Source organism: Aquarana catesbeiana, linkage group LG10, assembly GCF_042186555.1.
Source record: "Aquarana catesbeiana isolate 2022-GZ linkage group LG10, ASM4218655v1, whole genome shotgun sequence".
Taxonomy (NCBI): domain Eukaryota; kingdom Metazoa; phylum Chordata; class Amphibia; order Anura; family Ranidae; genus Aquarana; species Aquarana catesbeiana.
The window spans coordinates 23,850,496-23,867,522 of NC_133333.1; the positions used below are offsets into that span (position 1 = coordinate 23,850,496).

A 17,027-nucleotide genomic window follows, 5' to 3' on the forward strand; every position below is an offset into this window, starting at 1 on the left:
AATTTGCGGCCCCATGGAAAAAAGCCCAGTCCAGTAGGACCACATATTTGCGCACGGCCGGCATCAGGGGGGTTAATGATTTACACATTTTCACTGCAGTTTAGGGCCAAAATACACCCCCCTTTATTTTGGGTACAAGATCACTACAAATATAAAACTGTACAATTTTTATATTTTTTTTCCATATTTGTATTATCTTGTAGCCGTGATGAACGGGGAGTGTGCTTTGCCCCCAAAAATGCATTGGCCAATTTGTGGATCATGAAAGCAGTTTTGGACTCCTTTATGACTTTGCTCTGGTGCTCTGGTTTATAATCTAAGTGGCATTCCTTGGACAGTCATGGGTGGGTAGCCCTATTTGCATACCTCCCAACATTTTGAGATGGAATGAGGGACACCTACTAGCAAAACGTATGTAGGCATAGGACAGGCCCCCTGCCACGACCTCTTAACCACTTGCTTACTGGGCACTTAAACCCCCCTCCTATGGTATGCAGACAAATTTCAGCTTTCAGCGCTGACGCATTTTGAATGACAATTGCGCGGTCATACAACACTGTACCCAAATGAAATTTTTATAATTTTTTCCCCACAAATAGAGCTTTCATTTGGTGGTATTTGATCACCTCTGCGTTTTTTATTTTTTTGTTAAAAAAATGTAAAAAGAGTGAATTTAAAAAAATATATATTTTTTTTAATATTTTGTTATAAAAAATTTAAAACAGGTAATTTTTCTCCTTCATTGATGTACGCTGATGAGGCGGCAGTGATGGGCACTGATGGGTGGCAGTGATGGGCACTGATCAGTTACAATGATAGGCAGCACTGCTAGGTGGCACTGATTGCCACTACTGGTGGGCATTGATAGGTGGCACTGTGGGCACTGTTAGGTGGCACTGTTAGGTGGCACTGTTAGGTGGCACTGTGGGCACTGTTAGGTGGCACAGATGAGACAGATGTGCCTCTTTCACTTCGGGACCGATGTCCCTCGCGCCTGAGCTGGTGATCGGCTTTTTTTTCTACTCACGCTATTAGCGTGAGTAGAAAAAAAAAAACGATTACCGATCTTTTGTTTACACCATGTGATCAGTTGTCATTGGCTGACAGCTGATCACATGGTAAGGGGCCAGGATCGGCCCCTTACTCGGTTCGGTGATCAGCCGAGTCTCAGTGACTCTGTGATCACAGCGCGCTCAGCAGGGCGTGTGCACAGGGGAGGCCATCATGTGACGGCCTCCTGGGAATTCAGGTCCGCGCTGTGGCCGTCATTTGGCCATAGCGCGGATGTCAAGTGGTTAAAGGGGAAAAAACAAAAAAAAAGTTAATGAAATCCACAAGTGCTTTTTTTTTTTACCACTATTATTCATTTTATTGGCTTTTAAAATTGAAAAATACAGCAATTTAGAATTTGGATGAAGGGTTTAGCACTGGGAAACACTTTTTGGAAGATTAAGTCCTCATGCACACGGACGTTTTTACAGCTGCTTTTTTGAGCTTTTTTTTCAGCTTAAAAAGGCCTGTCTATGTTAGTCTATGGCTTCATGCCCACCTAGGCGTTTTTGAGCTGCAAGTGGCATAGGCATTTTTAAGCTGTAAAAAAAACCCAGGACCAGTGGGTTCTGAGAGACGTTTTTTCAGCTGTAAAAACGCTCTAACACTGAAAAACGCTCAAAAACGCTCAAAAACGTCATTCACCAACGTTTTTTAGCGTTTTTGATCCATAAAAAAAAAAAAAAAATTTGAAAAAAAAAAAAAACGCTAACGCGGAAAAACGCTCAAAAACGCTCAAAAACTCTATTGCAAAAAAGCTGAAAAAAGTTTAAAAAAATCACTGCAAAGATAATGGCGTTTTCATAACGTTTTTTTAACAGCCTGTGTGCATGAGGGCAAAAAGTGCGTTTATATACAACTATATAGATCAGACCAAAATGAGGGACAAATGAGGAGGAATGAGGGACAGAGGGGACATTGCCCCAAATCAGGGACAGTCCCTCGAAATCAGGGACAGTTGGGAGCTATGGCTATTTGCATGTGATCTGCTTGACCAGAGTCAGTAAGCTCTCCAAATAACTGTAATTTTCCCTTTACTGTTCTGTGTGGTAAAGCATGGAAGTCCCAGCGCCTACTGAATGTATCCTGTTAGATTTGTATTGCAACAGTGACTGTTGCAGAGGTTTCCTCACTTCCTATCCAGTAAAATGCTGTCCACAGGACGGGAAGTGAGGGAAAATCTCCATAAGGCCTAGATGGCAGTAAAACCCCCACAGACAATTTATTCCTTCCTTACTTAACAAAACATAAAATAATTTTTTTTTGGCTTGACACACTATAGAAGACTTTTATCACCAATCACTACATTGTTAAAGACCCTACAAGATGTCAGGAAACACGCAGCTGCACACCATATAGATACTGAAAACCTCATTAGAGGAAGTGAATGTATAACCTCCGATATAGATCACTGCACATGGAAAGGAGTGCAAAATAAAGATACAAACGGTATGTATTAGGTCATTTTTATCCTGTGTTTGTTGTAAAGCGTGCTATCATTTGACCTGAAGCGTTTTTTTGTGAAAAACGACCCAGCATATACAATAAACAATTATTAAACACGTCACCATTTTTCTAGATAAATATATTTCCAAAGGTGCTATTGACATGAAACGTTCACCACATGTCGGTAACAACCCATGCCATCCATACATACAAAGACACCAAAACAAATAAGTTCAGAAATGAAGTTCTGTTCACAGGGAGAAAGAATTGAACACGCTTATGCCCCGTACACACGGTCGGACTTTGTTCGGACATTCCGACAACAAAATCCTAGGATTTTTTCCGACGGATGTTGGCTCAAACTTGTCTTGCATACACACGGTCACACAAAGTTGTCGGAAAATCCGATCGTTCTGAACGCGGTGACGTAAAACACGTACGTCGGGACTATAAACGGGGCAGTGGCCAATAGCTTTCATCTCTTTATTTATTCTGAGCATGCGTGGCACTTTGTCCGTCGGATTTGTGTACACACGATCGGAATTTCCGACAACGGATTTTGTTGTCGGAAAATTTTATATCCTGCTCTCAAACTTTGTGTGTCGGAAAATCCGATGGAAAATGTGTGATGAAGCCTACACACGGTCGGAATTTCCGACAACAAGGTCCTATCACACATTTTCCGTCGGAAAATCCGACCGTGTGTACGGGGCATAACTGAAGTTTATTATAATACTTGGTACAAAATTTTTTTGTTGGTAATGACAGCTTCAAGACACCCCCTGTATGGAGAAACTAGTCGCATGCGTTGCTCAGGTGTGATTCTGGACCATTCTTCCACACAAACAGTCTTCAAATCTCGAAGGTTCCGTGGGCCTCTTCTATGAACTCTGATCTTTAGTTCTTTCCATAGATTTTCCATTGGATTCAAGTCAGGTAACTGGCTGGGCCATTCTAGCAGCTTTATTTTCTTTGAAACCAATTGAGAGTTTCCTTGGCTTTGTGTTTAGGATGATTGTCTTGCTGAAATGTCCGCCCTTGTTTCATCTCCATCATCCTGGTAGATGGCAGCAGATTTTTATTAAGAATGTCTTGGTACATTTTTCCATTCATCCTTCCTTCAAAGACATGAATGTTGCCAGTACCGTATGCTGAAAAACAGCCCCACACCATGATGTTCCCACCTCCAAACCTCACTGTTGGTATGGGGGTGTTTTTGGGGTGCCATTTTACCTCCAAACATGGTGTGTATTATGGCATTCAAAGAGTTCCAGACCATATTCTCCCAGTATTTCACAGGCTTGTCTAAATGTTGTACAGAAAACTTGAAACAAGCTTCAACATGCTTTTTCTTCGGCAACGGAGTCTTGAGTGGTGAGTGTGTATACAGGCCATAGTGGTTGAGTGCATTACTTATTACTTATTGTTTTCTGTGAAACAATTGTACCTGCTAATTCCAGGTCTTTCTGAAGCTCTCCACAAGTGGTCCTTGGCTCTTGGACAAGCCTTCTGGTAATTCTCACTCCTCGCTCTCAGAAATCTTGCGAGGAGCACCTGGTCGTGGACGCTTTATGGTGAAATTATGTTCTTTCCACTTCCAGATTATGGCACCAACAGTGCTCACTGGGAGCATTCAGAAGTTTAGAAATCCTTCTGTAACCAATTCCATCAGTAGGTTTTACAACAATAAAGTTAAAGTTGCCAAGGTCTTGAGAGAGCTCTTTGCTTTTACCCATCATGAGATGGTTCCTGTGTGACACCTTGGTAATGAGACATCTTTTTATAGGCTATCAGTTGAGTTGAACCAGCTGATATTAATTTGCACTGACAAGGGGCAGGATTGCGTTCTAATTACTGATAGATTTCAGCTGGTGTCTTGGCTTTCCATGCCTTTTGGCACCACCTTTTCTGCGTGTGTTCAATTTTTTTACCCTGTGTCATTCCATTTTATTACACAAAACATCATTTCTGAACGTATTTGTTTTGGTGTCTTTGTATGTATGTATTGCATGGGTTGTTACCGACATGTGGTGAAAATTTCATGTCAATAGCACCTTTAGAAATATATTTACCTAGAAAAATGGTGACGTGTTCAATACTTATTTTACCCGCTGTAAATGCATAAACCTTCATTAGTACGGGACTCAATTTCACACCTCCGTACCGCACCAAGCACTTCTATTCATTTTTAATGGCACTTGAATACATTAGACATCTTGCCCACAAGGACAGCTAGCTGCTGACAATGCATCCTGTGGTATTAGTGTATCCAGAAGGCACAGGTGCACATCCAGGCCCACTGCCTGCAGCCTAATGCCGCGTACACACGACCGGAATTTCCGGCAAAAAAAGGTCCGCCGGAATCATTCTGTCGGACATTCCGATCGCGTGTGGGCTTCATTGGACTTTTTTTTTCTAAAATTCTGATGGACCTAGAAATAGAACATGTTTCAAATCTTTCCGACGGACTCAATTCCTATCGGGAAAACCGTTCGTCTGTATGCTAGTCCGGCTGACCAAAAACGACGCAAGGGCAGCTATTGGCTACTGGCTATTGAACTTCCCTTTTCTAGTTCCGTCGTACGTCATCGTGTTCTAAATGGTAATCCGGGCACTGATCATCAGTGCCCCGATTACAGGAAAGCCCCAGCAGTGCCCATCAGTGCCACCAATCAATGCCAATCAGTGCCACCAATCAGTGCCCATAAGTGATGCCAGCCAGTGCAGCCTTTCAGTGCCCATCAGTGCCTGCTCATCAGTAATGCCCATCAGTGCCCATTAGTGCTGCACATCAACGCTGCCCATCAGTGCTGCCTATCTGTGCCCACCACTGCCGCCTATGAGTGCCACCTATCAGTGCCCACCAGTGCCACATTTTAGTGCTCATCAATGCCCATTAGTGCTGCCATCAGCGCTGCCCATCAGTGCTGCCTATCCGTGCCCACCACTGCCACCTATCAGTGCCACCTATTAGTGCCCACCAGTGCCACCTACCCTGTTTCCCCGAAAATAAGCCCTACCCTGAAAATAAGACCTACAAGGACTTTAACTAGGGCTTATTTGGGGGGCAGGGCTTTTATTGCAGCCATCACCGACAATCACGCTACGTCTTATTTTCGGGGAAACAGGGTAGGTGGCACTGGTGGGCACTGATAGGTGGCACTGATAGGCGGCAGTGGTGGGTATTAGTGCTCATCAGTGCCGCCTATCAGTGCCCATCAGTGTGGCATATTAGTGCCTCCTCATCAATGCCACCTAATGAGTGCCCATCAGTGTAGCCTCATCAGCGCACATCAGTGAAGGAGAAAAATTACTTATATACAAAATTTACTGACAGAAACTAAGAAAAACTTTTATTTTTTTCAAAATTTTCGGTCTTTTTTTTTTGTAAAGATTCCAGCAGTGATTAAATACCACCAAAACAAAGCTCTATTTGTGTTAAGAAAAAGATAAAAAAATAATTTAAGTACAGTGTTGCATGAATGCGCAATTGTCACTCAAAGTGCCACAGTGGTGAAAGCTGAAAAATGGCCTGGGCAGGAAGGGGGTGAAAACGCCCAGTATTGAGGTAGTTAAAAAACTGAATGAACATTTTCCAGTAGGGGTTATTCCATACTTTTTGCTAGGGGTTGTATACTATCAAATGTGGAACCCAATCTGTACTCCGTAAACATACAGTATAAAATTAAAAAAAAAAAAAAACAACACAGCAGATTTTCTAATGCTTGAATAAGCACACATTACAAAAATTCAGTTTCACTTAATATAGAAGTGCGGAGGCAGGAAGTTCAGAGGGTGGGCACTTTATGTAATGCTCTTCAGCTTGGCTCCAACATCACACAAGTATCGTGGCTGAGATCCGGGAAGGAGAGGCAATCAATTGCACGAATTGCTGAATTGGAGCTTCTAAAATTTTCAGGAAAGCAGGTAAAATATTTAAGATTTACAGAAATGCCTTGGAGGATATTTTTCTCACGTAATAAATAATGATGATGTGCAAAGTGCTGCAAGTTAGGAGAGCAAAGCAACCAATAGGAAGGAACCTTGGGGAAGGCAGAATACAGAGAGTAAAGTTCTGATTGGCTGCTATGAATTAGGACACTTTGTACATTCCCAGGTGTTTTATTAATTCAATCTTTATCCCATGACATATACTGTATACTTTATTTTCTTACTCTTTAAAATAGATTGAAAGCATGTCAGTGTTTTAGTTGTGATTGTGTTGCTGAAAAAAATGACTATCAAATGTAAAATAGAATATTCTGTTTAATAGATTTTATTGGTCTCAATGTTTTTTACTGTGCCTGGACTAGTCCCTGCACCACACCCTTATTATGTGTAACAAATTACAACTATCTACGTCTGGGACTTTTCAGGTACAGTACCTCTATAGCAGGGGTCTCCAAACTACGGCCCCGGGAGCCAGATGCGGCCCTTTGCTTGCTTTTATGTGGCCCTCGGGGCACTGTTTCATCCACTGATACCAACAATGGGACATAATCCCCCCCACTCACACCAATGAAAGGACACAACTCCTCCCAATGACACCAACGATGGGGCACAATTTCTCCCAATGACACCAATAATGGGGTCCAATTATACTAATGATGGGGCACAGTTCCTCCCAATGACACCAACGATGGGGCACAATTTCCCCCAATGACACCAATAATGGGGTCCAATTATACCATTGATGGGGCACAATTCCCCCAATGACACCAACAATGGGGCACAATTTCTCCCAATGACACCAATAATGGAGCCCAATGACACCAATGAAGGGACACAATTCCTCCCAATAACACCAATGATGGGGCACTATTCCCCTACAATTCCCATTGATACCAACAATGTGACATAATTCCCCCCCCCCCCCACACTCACACCAATGAAGGGACACAATTCCTCCCAATAACACTAATAATGGGGCACAATTTCTCCCAATGACACCAATAATGGGGTCAAATTATACCATTGATGGGGCACAATTCCCCCAATGACACCAACAATGGGGCACAATTTCCCCCAATGACACCAATAATGGAGCCCAAAGACACCAATGATGGGGCACAATTCCCCCACAATTCCCATTGATACCAACAATGAGACATATTTCCCCCCCCCCCCCCACACTCACACCAATGAATGGACACAACATTGCCTCCCAATAACACCAATAATGGGGCACAATTTCTCCCAATGACACCAATAATGGGGTCCAATTATACCAATGATGGGGCACAATTCCTCCCAATGACACCAATGATGGGGCACAATTTCCCCACAATTCCCATTGATACCAACAATGGGACATAATCCCCCCCCCCCCCCCCACACTCACACCAATGAAGGGACACAATTCCTCCCAATAACACCAATAATGGGGCACAATTTCTCCCAATGACACCAATAATGGGGTCCAATTATACCAATGATGGGGCACAATTCCTCCCAATGACACCAATGATGGGGCACAATTTCTCCCAATGACACCAATAATGGGGTCCAATTATACCATTGATGGGGCACAATTCCCCCAATGACACCAACAATGGGGCACAATTTCTCCCAATGACACCAATAATGGAGCCCAATGACACCAATGATGGGGCACAATTTCCCCACAATTCCCATTGATACCAACAATGGGACATAATCCCCCCCCCCCCACACACACTCACACCAATGAAGGGACACAATTCCCCCAATGACACCAATGATGGGGCACAATTCCTCCCAATGACACCAACGATGGGGCACAATTTCTCCCAATGACACCAATAATGGGGTCCAATTATACCATTGATGTGGCACAATTCCCCCAATGACACCAACAATGGGGCACAATTTCCCCCAATGACACCAATAATGGAGCCCAAAGACACCAGTGATGGGGCACAATTCCCCCACAATTCCCATTGATACCAACAATGAGACATATTTCCCCCCCCCCCCACACTCACACCAATGAATGGACACAATTCCTCCCAATAACACCAATAATGGGGCACAATTTCTCCCAATGACACCAATAATGGGGTCCAATTATACCAATGATGGGGCACAATTCCTCCCAATGACACCAATGATGGGGCACAATTTCCCCACAATTCCCATTGATACCAACAATGGGACATAATCCCCCCCCCCCCCCCACACTCACACCAATGAAGGGACACAATTCCTCCCAATAACACCAATAATGGGGCACAATTTCTCCCAATGACACCAATAATGGGGTCCAATTATACCAATGATGGGGCACAATTCCTCCCAATGACACCAATGATGGGGCACAATTTCTCCCAATGACACCAATAATGGGGTCCAATTATACCATTGATGGGGCACAATTCCCCCAATGACACCAACAATGGGGCACAATTTCTCCCAATGACACCAATAATGGAGCCCAATGACACCAATGATGGGGCACAATTTCCCCACAATTCCCATTGATACCAACAATGGGACATAATCCCCCCCCCCCCACACACACTCACACCAATGAAGGGACACAATTCCCCCAATGACACCAATGATGGGGCACAATTCCTCCCAATGACACCAACGATGGGGCACAATTTCTCCCAATGACACCAATAATGGGGCACAATTTTTCCCAATGACACCAATAATGGAGCCCAATGACACCAGTGATGGGGCACAATTCCCCCACAATTCCCATTGATACAAACAATGGGACATACCCCCCCCCCACACTCACACCAATGAAGGGACACAATTCCTCCCAATGACACCAATGATGGGGCACTATTCCCCTACAATTCCCATTGATACCAACAATGGGACATAATCCCCCCCCACACTCACACCAATGAAGGGACACAATTCCTCCCAATAACACTAATAATGGGGCACAATTTCTCTCAATGACACCAATAATGGGGTCCAATTATACCATTGATGGGGCACAATTTCTCCCAATGACACCAATAATGGGGTCCAATTATACCATTGATGGGGCACAATTCCCCCAATGACACCAACAATGGGGCACAATTTCTCCCAATGACACCAATAATGGAGCCCAATGACACCAATGATGGGGCACAATTTCCCCACAATTCCCATTGATACCAACAATGGGACATAATCCTCCCCCCCCACACTCACACCAATGAAGGGACACAATTCCCCCAATGACACCAACAATGGGGCACAATTTCTCCCAATGACACCAATAATGGAGCCCAATGACACCAATGATGGGGCACAATTTCCCCACAATTCCCATTGATACCAACAATGGGACATAATCCTCCCCCCCCCACACTCACACCAATGAAGGGACACAATTCCCCCAATGACACCAATGATGGGGCGCAATTTCTCCCAATGACACCAATAATGGGGTCCAATTATACCATTGATGTGGCACAATTCCCCCAATGACACCAACAATGGGGCACAATTTTTCCCAATGACACCAATAATGGAGCCCAATGACACCAGTGATGGGGCACAATTCCCCCACAATTCCCATTGATACAAACAATGGGACATACCCCCCCCCCCCCCACACTCACACCAATGAAGGGACACAATTCCCCCCAATGACACCAATAAAGGGGAACAATTCCCCCACAACTCTCATTGATACCAACAATAGGACATACCCCCCCCCCCCCCCCACACACACACACACACACACACACCAATGAAGAGACACAATTCCTCCCAATAACACCAATAATGGGGCACAATTTCTCCCAATGACACCAATAATGGGGTCCAATTATACCAATGATGGGGCACAATTCCTCCCAATGACACCAATGATGGGGCACAATTTCTCCCAATGACACCAATAATGGGGTCCAATTATACCATTGATGGGGCACAATTCCCCCAATGACACCAACAATGGGGCACAATTTTTCCCAATGACACCAATAATAGAGCCCAATGACACCAGTGATGGGGCACAATTCCCCCACAATTCCCATTGATACCAACAATGGGACATAACCCCCCCTCCCCCCACACTCACACCAATGAAGGGACTTTATCTTTCATATACCTCTTTATTTGTACAATTGTATTTAAAGTCTTGTTTTTTTTTTAATGCATTTGTAAAGATAAAGAGATATCTGAATTGTAAACGATTGTGGCAAAAGCCCCAAATGTGGATAGTTCATATTTGTTACTAATATATTTTATTATACAGCTGTGGCCAAAATTTCCAAAAAGTCTGCTGCTTCAGTGTTTTTAGATCTTTTTGTCAGATGTTACTATGGTATACTGAAGTCAGCACGTCGCTCCTGACGTCACCGCGCTGTTCTTGCGCCCCCGCTTGCACGGGCGTGTTCGCACCATTTTGCCGGCCGGCTCAGAGTATTTTTATGGAATCTTTTATGGAATCTTTTTTAGTCTGTCTGTTTGGAACAGATTTTTTTTTACCAAAAAACCATCTGGTTTTACCTATGGCAAACTTTTTTGTTTCTCTCTATGGGCTTAAACCTACCCATTGATGTTACACTCGTGGCTGCTCGTTTGAGTGCTGATTTCCGCTAAGCCTGCAGGAACGCTTGGCTTGATCAGCCACTGGACTTAAAGGCCCGGGCCGGGTATTGGCCACAAGCTCCCACAGCTTGTCCAGCTGGTAAGCCTTCAATCTATGTGGTGGTGGATTCACAGTGTCCTTAAGTGTAGAAGATCCCTCACAAGGTGTTCTTAACCCTTATTCCCCATCGGGAAGCCTCATGGAAGAGACTTTATATGCACTCAATGATTATTTTTTATTGTTAATTTAAAGCGGAGTTCCACACAAAAATGGAACTTCCGCTTTTCGGAACCCTCCCCCCCTCCGGTGTCACATTTGGCACCTTTCAGGGGGGAGGGGGGTGCAGATACCTGTCTAAGACAGGTATTTGCACCCACTTCCGGCATAGACTCCCATGGGAGTCTACGCCTCTTCCCGTCCCCACCGCGCTGTCTGCTGGGAAAACACAGCTCCCAGGAGAGAGCGGGGACCACTTGGGACACGCAGCGCGACTCGCGCATGCGCAGTAGGGAACCGGGAAGTGAAGCCGCAACGCTTCACTTCCTGATTCCCTCACCTAGGATGGCGGCGGCAGCTGCCAAGAACCGAGTGGGTTCTCGGCATCGCCTGCCGACATCGCTGGACCCTGGGACAGGTAAGTGGCCATGTATTAAAAGTCAGCAGCTGCAGTATTTGTAGCTGCTGGCTTTTAATATTTTTTTTTTTTTGGCGGTGTGGGTGGACTCCCTCTTTATATCTCACGTTATATTTTTTCACTGATTATTTTTATATCACTTTTCTATTTGCTATATTGGATTATTTTTTGTTTATTCAAGAAGTGATGTGTGTGTTTCCTCTGGATTACATCCATTTGTATTGGTTTGTCTTGCAGGTTATGCTCTAATCACTATCCTATGTGTTCATTTGACTGTTTATTGTCTGCTCACCACATTGTGTACATATATATATATATATATATTTTTTTTTTTTTATTTTTTTTTTCTCACTACTAGCGCAGCTCTTTTTCTTAACTTTTAATAAATATGTGATCCTGCACAGCGTGGCCGCCCTGTAGCTGTAAAACCGCTATAGGGCGGTCGGCAAATGGCTATGCAAAGAGTCAATATTTGCAGTGTTGACCCTTCTTTTTCAAGACCTCTGCAATTCTCCCGGGCATGCTGTCAATCAATTTCTGGGCCACATCCTGATTCCTGACTGATGGCAGCCCATTCTTGCATAATCAATGCCTGGAGCTTGTCAGAATTTGTGGAGGTTCTTTTGCTTTATGGCAAGGTGCTCCATGTTGCCGGAAAAGGCATTGATCATCATCAAACTGTTCCTAAATAGTTGGGAGAAGCTGCTCCCGGAAGATGTTTTTGTACCATTCTTTATTCATGGCAGTGTTTTTAGGCAAATTGTGAGTGAGCCCACTCCCTTGGCTGAGAAGCAACTCCATCCATGAATGGTCTCAGGATGCTTTACTGTTAGCATGACACAGAACTGATGGTAGCGCTCACCTTTTCTTCTCCGGAGATGGTTTTTTCCAGATGCCCCAAATAATCAGAAAGGGGATTCATCAGAGGAAATTACTTTACCCCAGTCCTCAGCAGTCCAGTCCCTGTACATTTTGCAGGATATCAGTCTGTCTCTGATATTTTTTATGGAGATAAGTGGCTTTTTTGCTGCCCTTCTTGACATCAGGCCATCCGCCAAAAGTCTTCTCCTCACTGTGCATGCAGATGTCCTCACACCCGCCTACTGGCATTCCTGAGCAAGCTCTGTACTGGTGGTGCCCCGATCCTGCAGCTGAAACAACTGTAGGAGACGGCCCTGGCGCTTGCTGGACTTTCTTGGGCGCCCTGAAGTCTTCTTCACAACAACTGAACCTATATCCTTGAAGTTCTTGATGATCCGATAAATGGTTGATTTATATGCAATCTTAGTAGCAGCAATATCATAGCTCCCAACTGTCCCTGATTTGGAGGGACTTTCCCTGATTTGGAGCAATGTCCCTCTGTCCCTCATTCCTCCTCTTTGTCCCTCATTCTGATTTGATCTATATAGATGTATATAAAATGCACTTTTTATCTATCAAAAAGTGTTTTCCAGCGCTAAACCTTTCATCTGATTTCTGAATTGCTGCATTTGTAAATTCCAAAAGCCAATATAAAGGAATAGTAAGGGTAAAAAAAGCACTTTTGGGTTTAACCAATGTTTTCTTTTTTGTACAATTCTCCTTTAAGGGGTCGTGACGAGGGGTGTGTCCTATGCCTGCATACTTTTGCTGATAGGTGTCCCTCATTCCCATCTCAAAAAGTTGGGAAGTATGGCAATATCCTTGCCTGTGAATCCCTTTTTGTGCAAAGCAATAATGACTGCATGTGTTCCCTTGCAGGTAACCATGATTAACATAGGAAGAACAATGATTTCAAGCACTACCCTCATTTTAAAGCTTCCAGTCTGTTAACTCAATCAGCAATACAGAGTGATTTCCAGTCTTGTCCTCGTCAACACTGATACCTGTGTTAATGAGAGAATCACTGACATGATGTCAGCTGGTGCTTTTGTGACAGGGCTGACATGCAGTGGAAATGTTTTTTTTGGGGGATTAATTTAATTTTAATGGCAAAGAGGAACTTTGCAATTAATTGCAATTCATCTGATCACTCTTCATAACATTCTGGCGTATATGCAAATTGCCATCATCAAAACTGAAGCAGCAGACTTTGTGAAAATTAAACTGATTGTAAAGTCTCCTTTCTTCCTTCTAAACCCTTCATCCAATTTCTAAATTGCTGCATTTGTAAATTCCAAAAGCCAGTATAAAGGAATAGTATTGGTAAAAAAGAACTTGTGGGTTTAAACAATACATTTTTTTCTCCTTTTATTCTACTTTAACGGGGGGAGTGGCAGTGGTGTGTCTTATGCCTATGTACTTTGCTAATAGGTGTCCCTCGTTCCCATCTCAGAAAGTTGGGAGGTACACTATATTACCAAAAGTATTGGGACACCTGCCTTTACACGCACATGAACTTTAATGGCATCCCAGTCTTAGTCCGTAGGGTTCAATATTGAGTTGGCCCACCCTTTGCAGCTATAACAGCTTCAACTCTTCTGGGAAGGCTGTCCACAAGGTTTAGGAGTGTGCCTATGGGAATGTTTGACCATTCTTCCAGAAGCGCATTTTTGAGGTCAGGCACTAATGTGGACGAGAAGGCCTGGCCTTGTTCATCCATGTCTTTATGGAGCTTGCTTTGTGCACTGGTCCAAATCATTTGGTGGAGGGGGGATTATGGTGTGGGGTTGTTTTTCAGGGGTTGGGCTTGGCCCCTTAGTTCCAGTGAAGGGAACTCTTAAGGCATCAGCATACCAAGACATTTTGGACAATTTCATGCTCCCAACTTTGTGGGAACAGTTTGGGGTGGCGCCTTCCTGGTCCAACATGACTGCCCACCAGTGCACAAAGCAAGGTCCATAAAGACATGGATGAGCGAATTTGGGGTTGAGGAACTTGACTGGCCTGCACAGAGTCCTGACCTCAACTCTGTAGAACACCTTTGGGATCAGGGCCGATCCCGGGCGGGTGCATGGGGTGCAGTGCACCTGGGCGCCAGAGAGGTTGGGGCGCTGAAGCACCATAGTGGTCCCCTCCCTCCTCCTCCTCCCCTCTGTGTCCAGAAGTAGCTCTGTCCGCAGGTCACCGCCGCGGAGCGGCCGCTGTGTTTTTTGCGGCTAGAGCCCGTCCCCCCTCCCTCCTCCTCCTGTCAGAGAAGGAGAGCAGCCACCGGAGATCGGAGCGGCTGGTCTCTGTGTGGAGAGAGACCAACCGCACAATGACTTCGCTAGGGGGAGGGCAGTCCGTGCTTGCAGCCTGACACAGGTTCTCCTCCTCTGTCTCTCACTCCCGAGTCCCGCCTAAGCCTGTCTAGATCTGCTCTTCACCCGGGCGGCGCGGCTGCACACTGTCCTCTCTAGCTGCCGCCCGGGTGTTAATAGGTCTGTACTAATAGAGGGAGGATTGTCCCTGGGGCGGTCTGTACTAATGGAGGGGGTTTGTTCTGGTGGGGGGTCTGTACTAATGGAGGGGGTTTGTTCTGGTGGGGGGTCTGTACTAATGGAGGGGGGGTTGTCCTGGGGGATCTGTACTAATGAAGGGGGGATTTGTCCTGGGGGGTCTGTACTAATGGAGGGAATTTGTCCTGGGGGGGTATGTACTAATGGAGGGGGGTTTCTCCTGGGGGGGTGGTCTGTACTAATGGAGGGGGGATTTGTCCTGGGGGGTCTGTACTAATGGAGGGGGTTTGTCCTGGGGGGGGTCTGTACTAATGGAGGGGGGGTGTTTGTCCGGGGGGTCTGTACTAATGGAGGGGGGGTTTGTCCTGGGGGGTCTGTACTAATGGAGGGGGGGTTTGTCCTGGGGGGTCTGTACTAATGAAGGGGGGATTTGTCCTGTGGGGGTCTGTACTAGTGGAGGGGGGGTTCTCCTGGGGGGTCTGTACTAATGGAGGGGGTTTGTCCTGGGGGGGTCTGTACTAATAGAGGGGGGTTTGTCCTGGGGGTCTGTACTAATGAAGGGGGGGTTGTCCTGTGGGGGGTCTGTACTAATGGGGGGGGTTTGTCCTGGGGGGATCTGTACTAATGCAGGGGGGTTTGTCCTGGTGGGGGTCTGTACTAATGGAGGGGGGGTGGTTTGTCCTGGGGGGGTTCTATACTGATGAAGGGGGGGTACTGAGAGAGGGGTTTATACTTAGTGGGGGGTCTGCACTGAGGGGCGACTAAAGTTGGTGGAATGGGGGTGACACCATGTTATACCTCATGTGGTGACACCAACCCTAGTGACGTCACTGCAGCTGCGGGCTCTTCTTTCGGCCCTTCCCCTCCCTCTCCTCGGCACGTGCACTGCTATACTAGTGAGCGGCGCTGGCCAGCACAGCCTCCCACTATGTTTCTTCCCCACCTTCATATCAGCCAGGGAAAAAATAGAATAGATAAATGAGCATAGAAGAGGATTGGGACATGTAGTCCCGAGGACTGGCAGCCCCACTATAACACGGAAACTGCAGCCCACACAGCATGCTCAGCTGAATGGGAGAGAGAGAGAGCCAGGAGCCTGGGAAAGCTTTCAGGGAAGTACACCCAGGACTCCAGAGGGAGAGGGCAGTGCTGATGGAACACCATCAGAGAGGAAACCCCACTGCCCTGCGCCACCAGAGGGAAAGACACACAGCCTAGCGCCATCCCTGGCGGAGAAAGGAATGGAGTCACTGCCAGAATACAGATCTGGGTGCTACCAAGCGGAGTCGCCAGGGGGCAATTCAGAGTGAGCTGACTCCTGATCAGAGGAACCATTGCTGTATCGCTGGGTCAGGTGAGAGGGCCGATCGGCCATTATCTACTAACGTCCATAGGAACTGCAGTCTCTGACCATCTTTTGTATAATGTCTGCAGTCTCTGATCATCTCCTGTATCATGTCTGCAATCTCTGACCAGCTTCTGTACCATGTCTGCAGTCTCTGACTGTCTCTTGTATCATGTCTACAGTCTCTGATCATCTCCTGTATTATGTCTGCAGTCTCTGATCATCTCCTGTACTATGTCTGCAGTCTCTGATCATCTCCTGTATTATGTCTGCAGTCTCTGATCATCTCCTGTACTATGTCTGCAGTCTCTGACTGTCTCTTGTATCATGTCTACAGTCTCTGACCATCTATTCTATCTTGTCTGCAGTCTCTCACCATCTCTTGTATTATGTCTACAGTCTCTGACCATCTCTTGTATTATGTCTGCAATCTCTGATCATCTCCTGTGCTATGTCTGCAGTCTCTGACCATCTCCTGTACCATGTCTGCAGTCTCTGGCCATCTCCTGTATTATGTCTGGGGACTCTTTCTAACAGACAGCCCTCTCTGTGTGCATCAGAGAGACTCCCCTCCAGGTCTCATTAGTGTACGCTCTTGGTGTATTTTCTTTATTGTTAAGAGATCATGGGAGGATCCCAGGGTAACAAAGACTTCTTAGGGGAGCA

General features: G+C 45.5%; 1 protein-coding gene across 1 annotated transcript in view; it reads left to right on the forward strand.

The window, feature by feature from the left end:
• The first annotated feature begins 5,768 nt into the window (after positions 1-5,768).
• Positions 5,769-17,027, forward strand: part of LOC141110461 (B-cell receptor CD22-like) — an 81,595-nt gene continuing 70,336 nt past the window's right edge. Inside the window, exon 1 of the mRNA XM_073601815.1 lies at positions 5,769-6,423. The gene's annotated coding sequence lies outside the window, so the exon portion shown is untranslated. The remainder of the gene's footprint in view (positions 6,424-17,027) is intronic.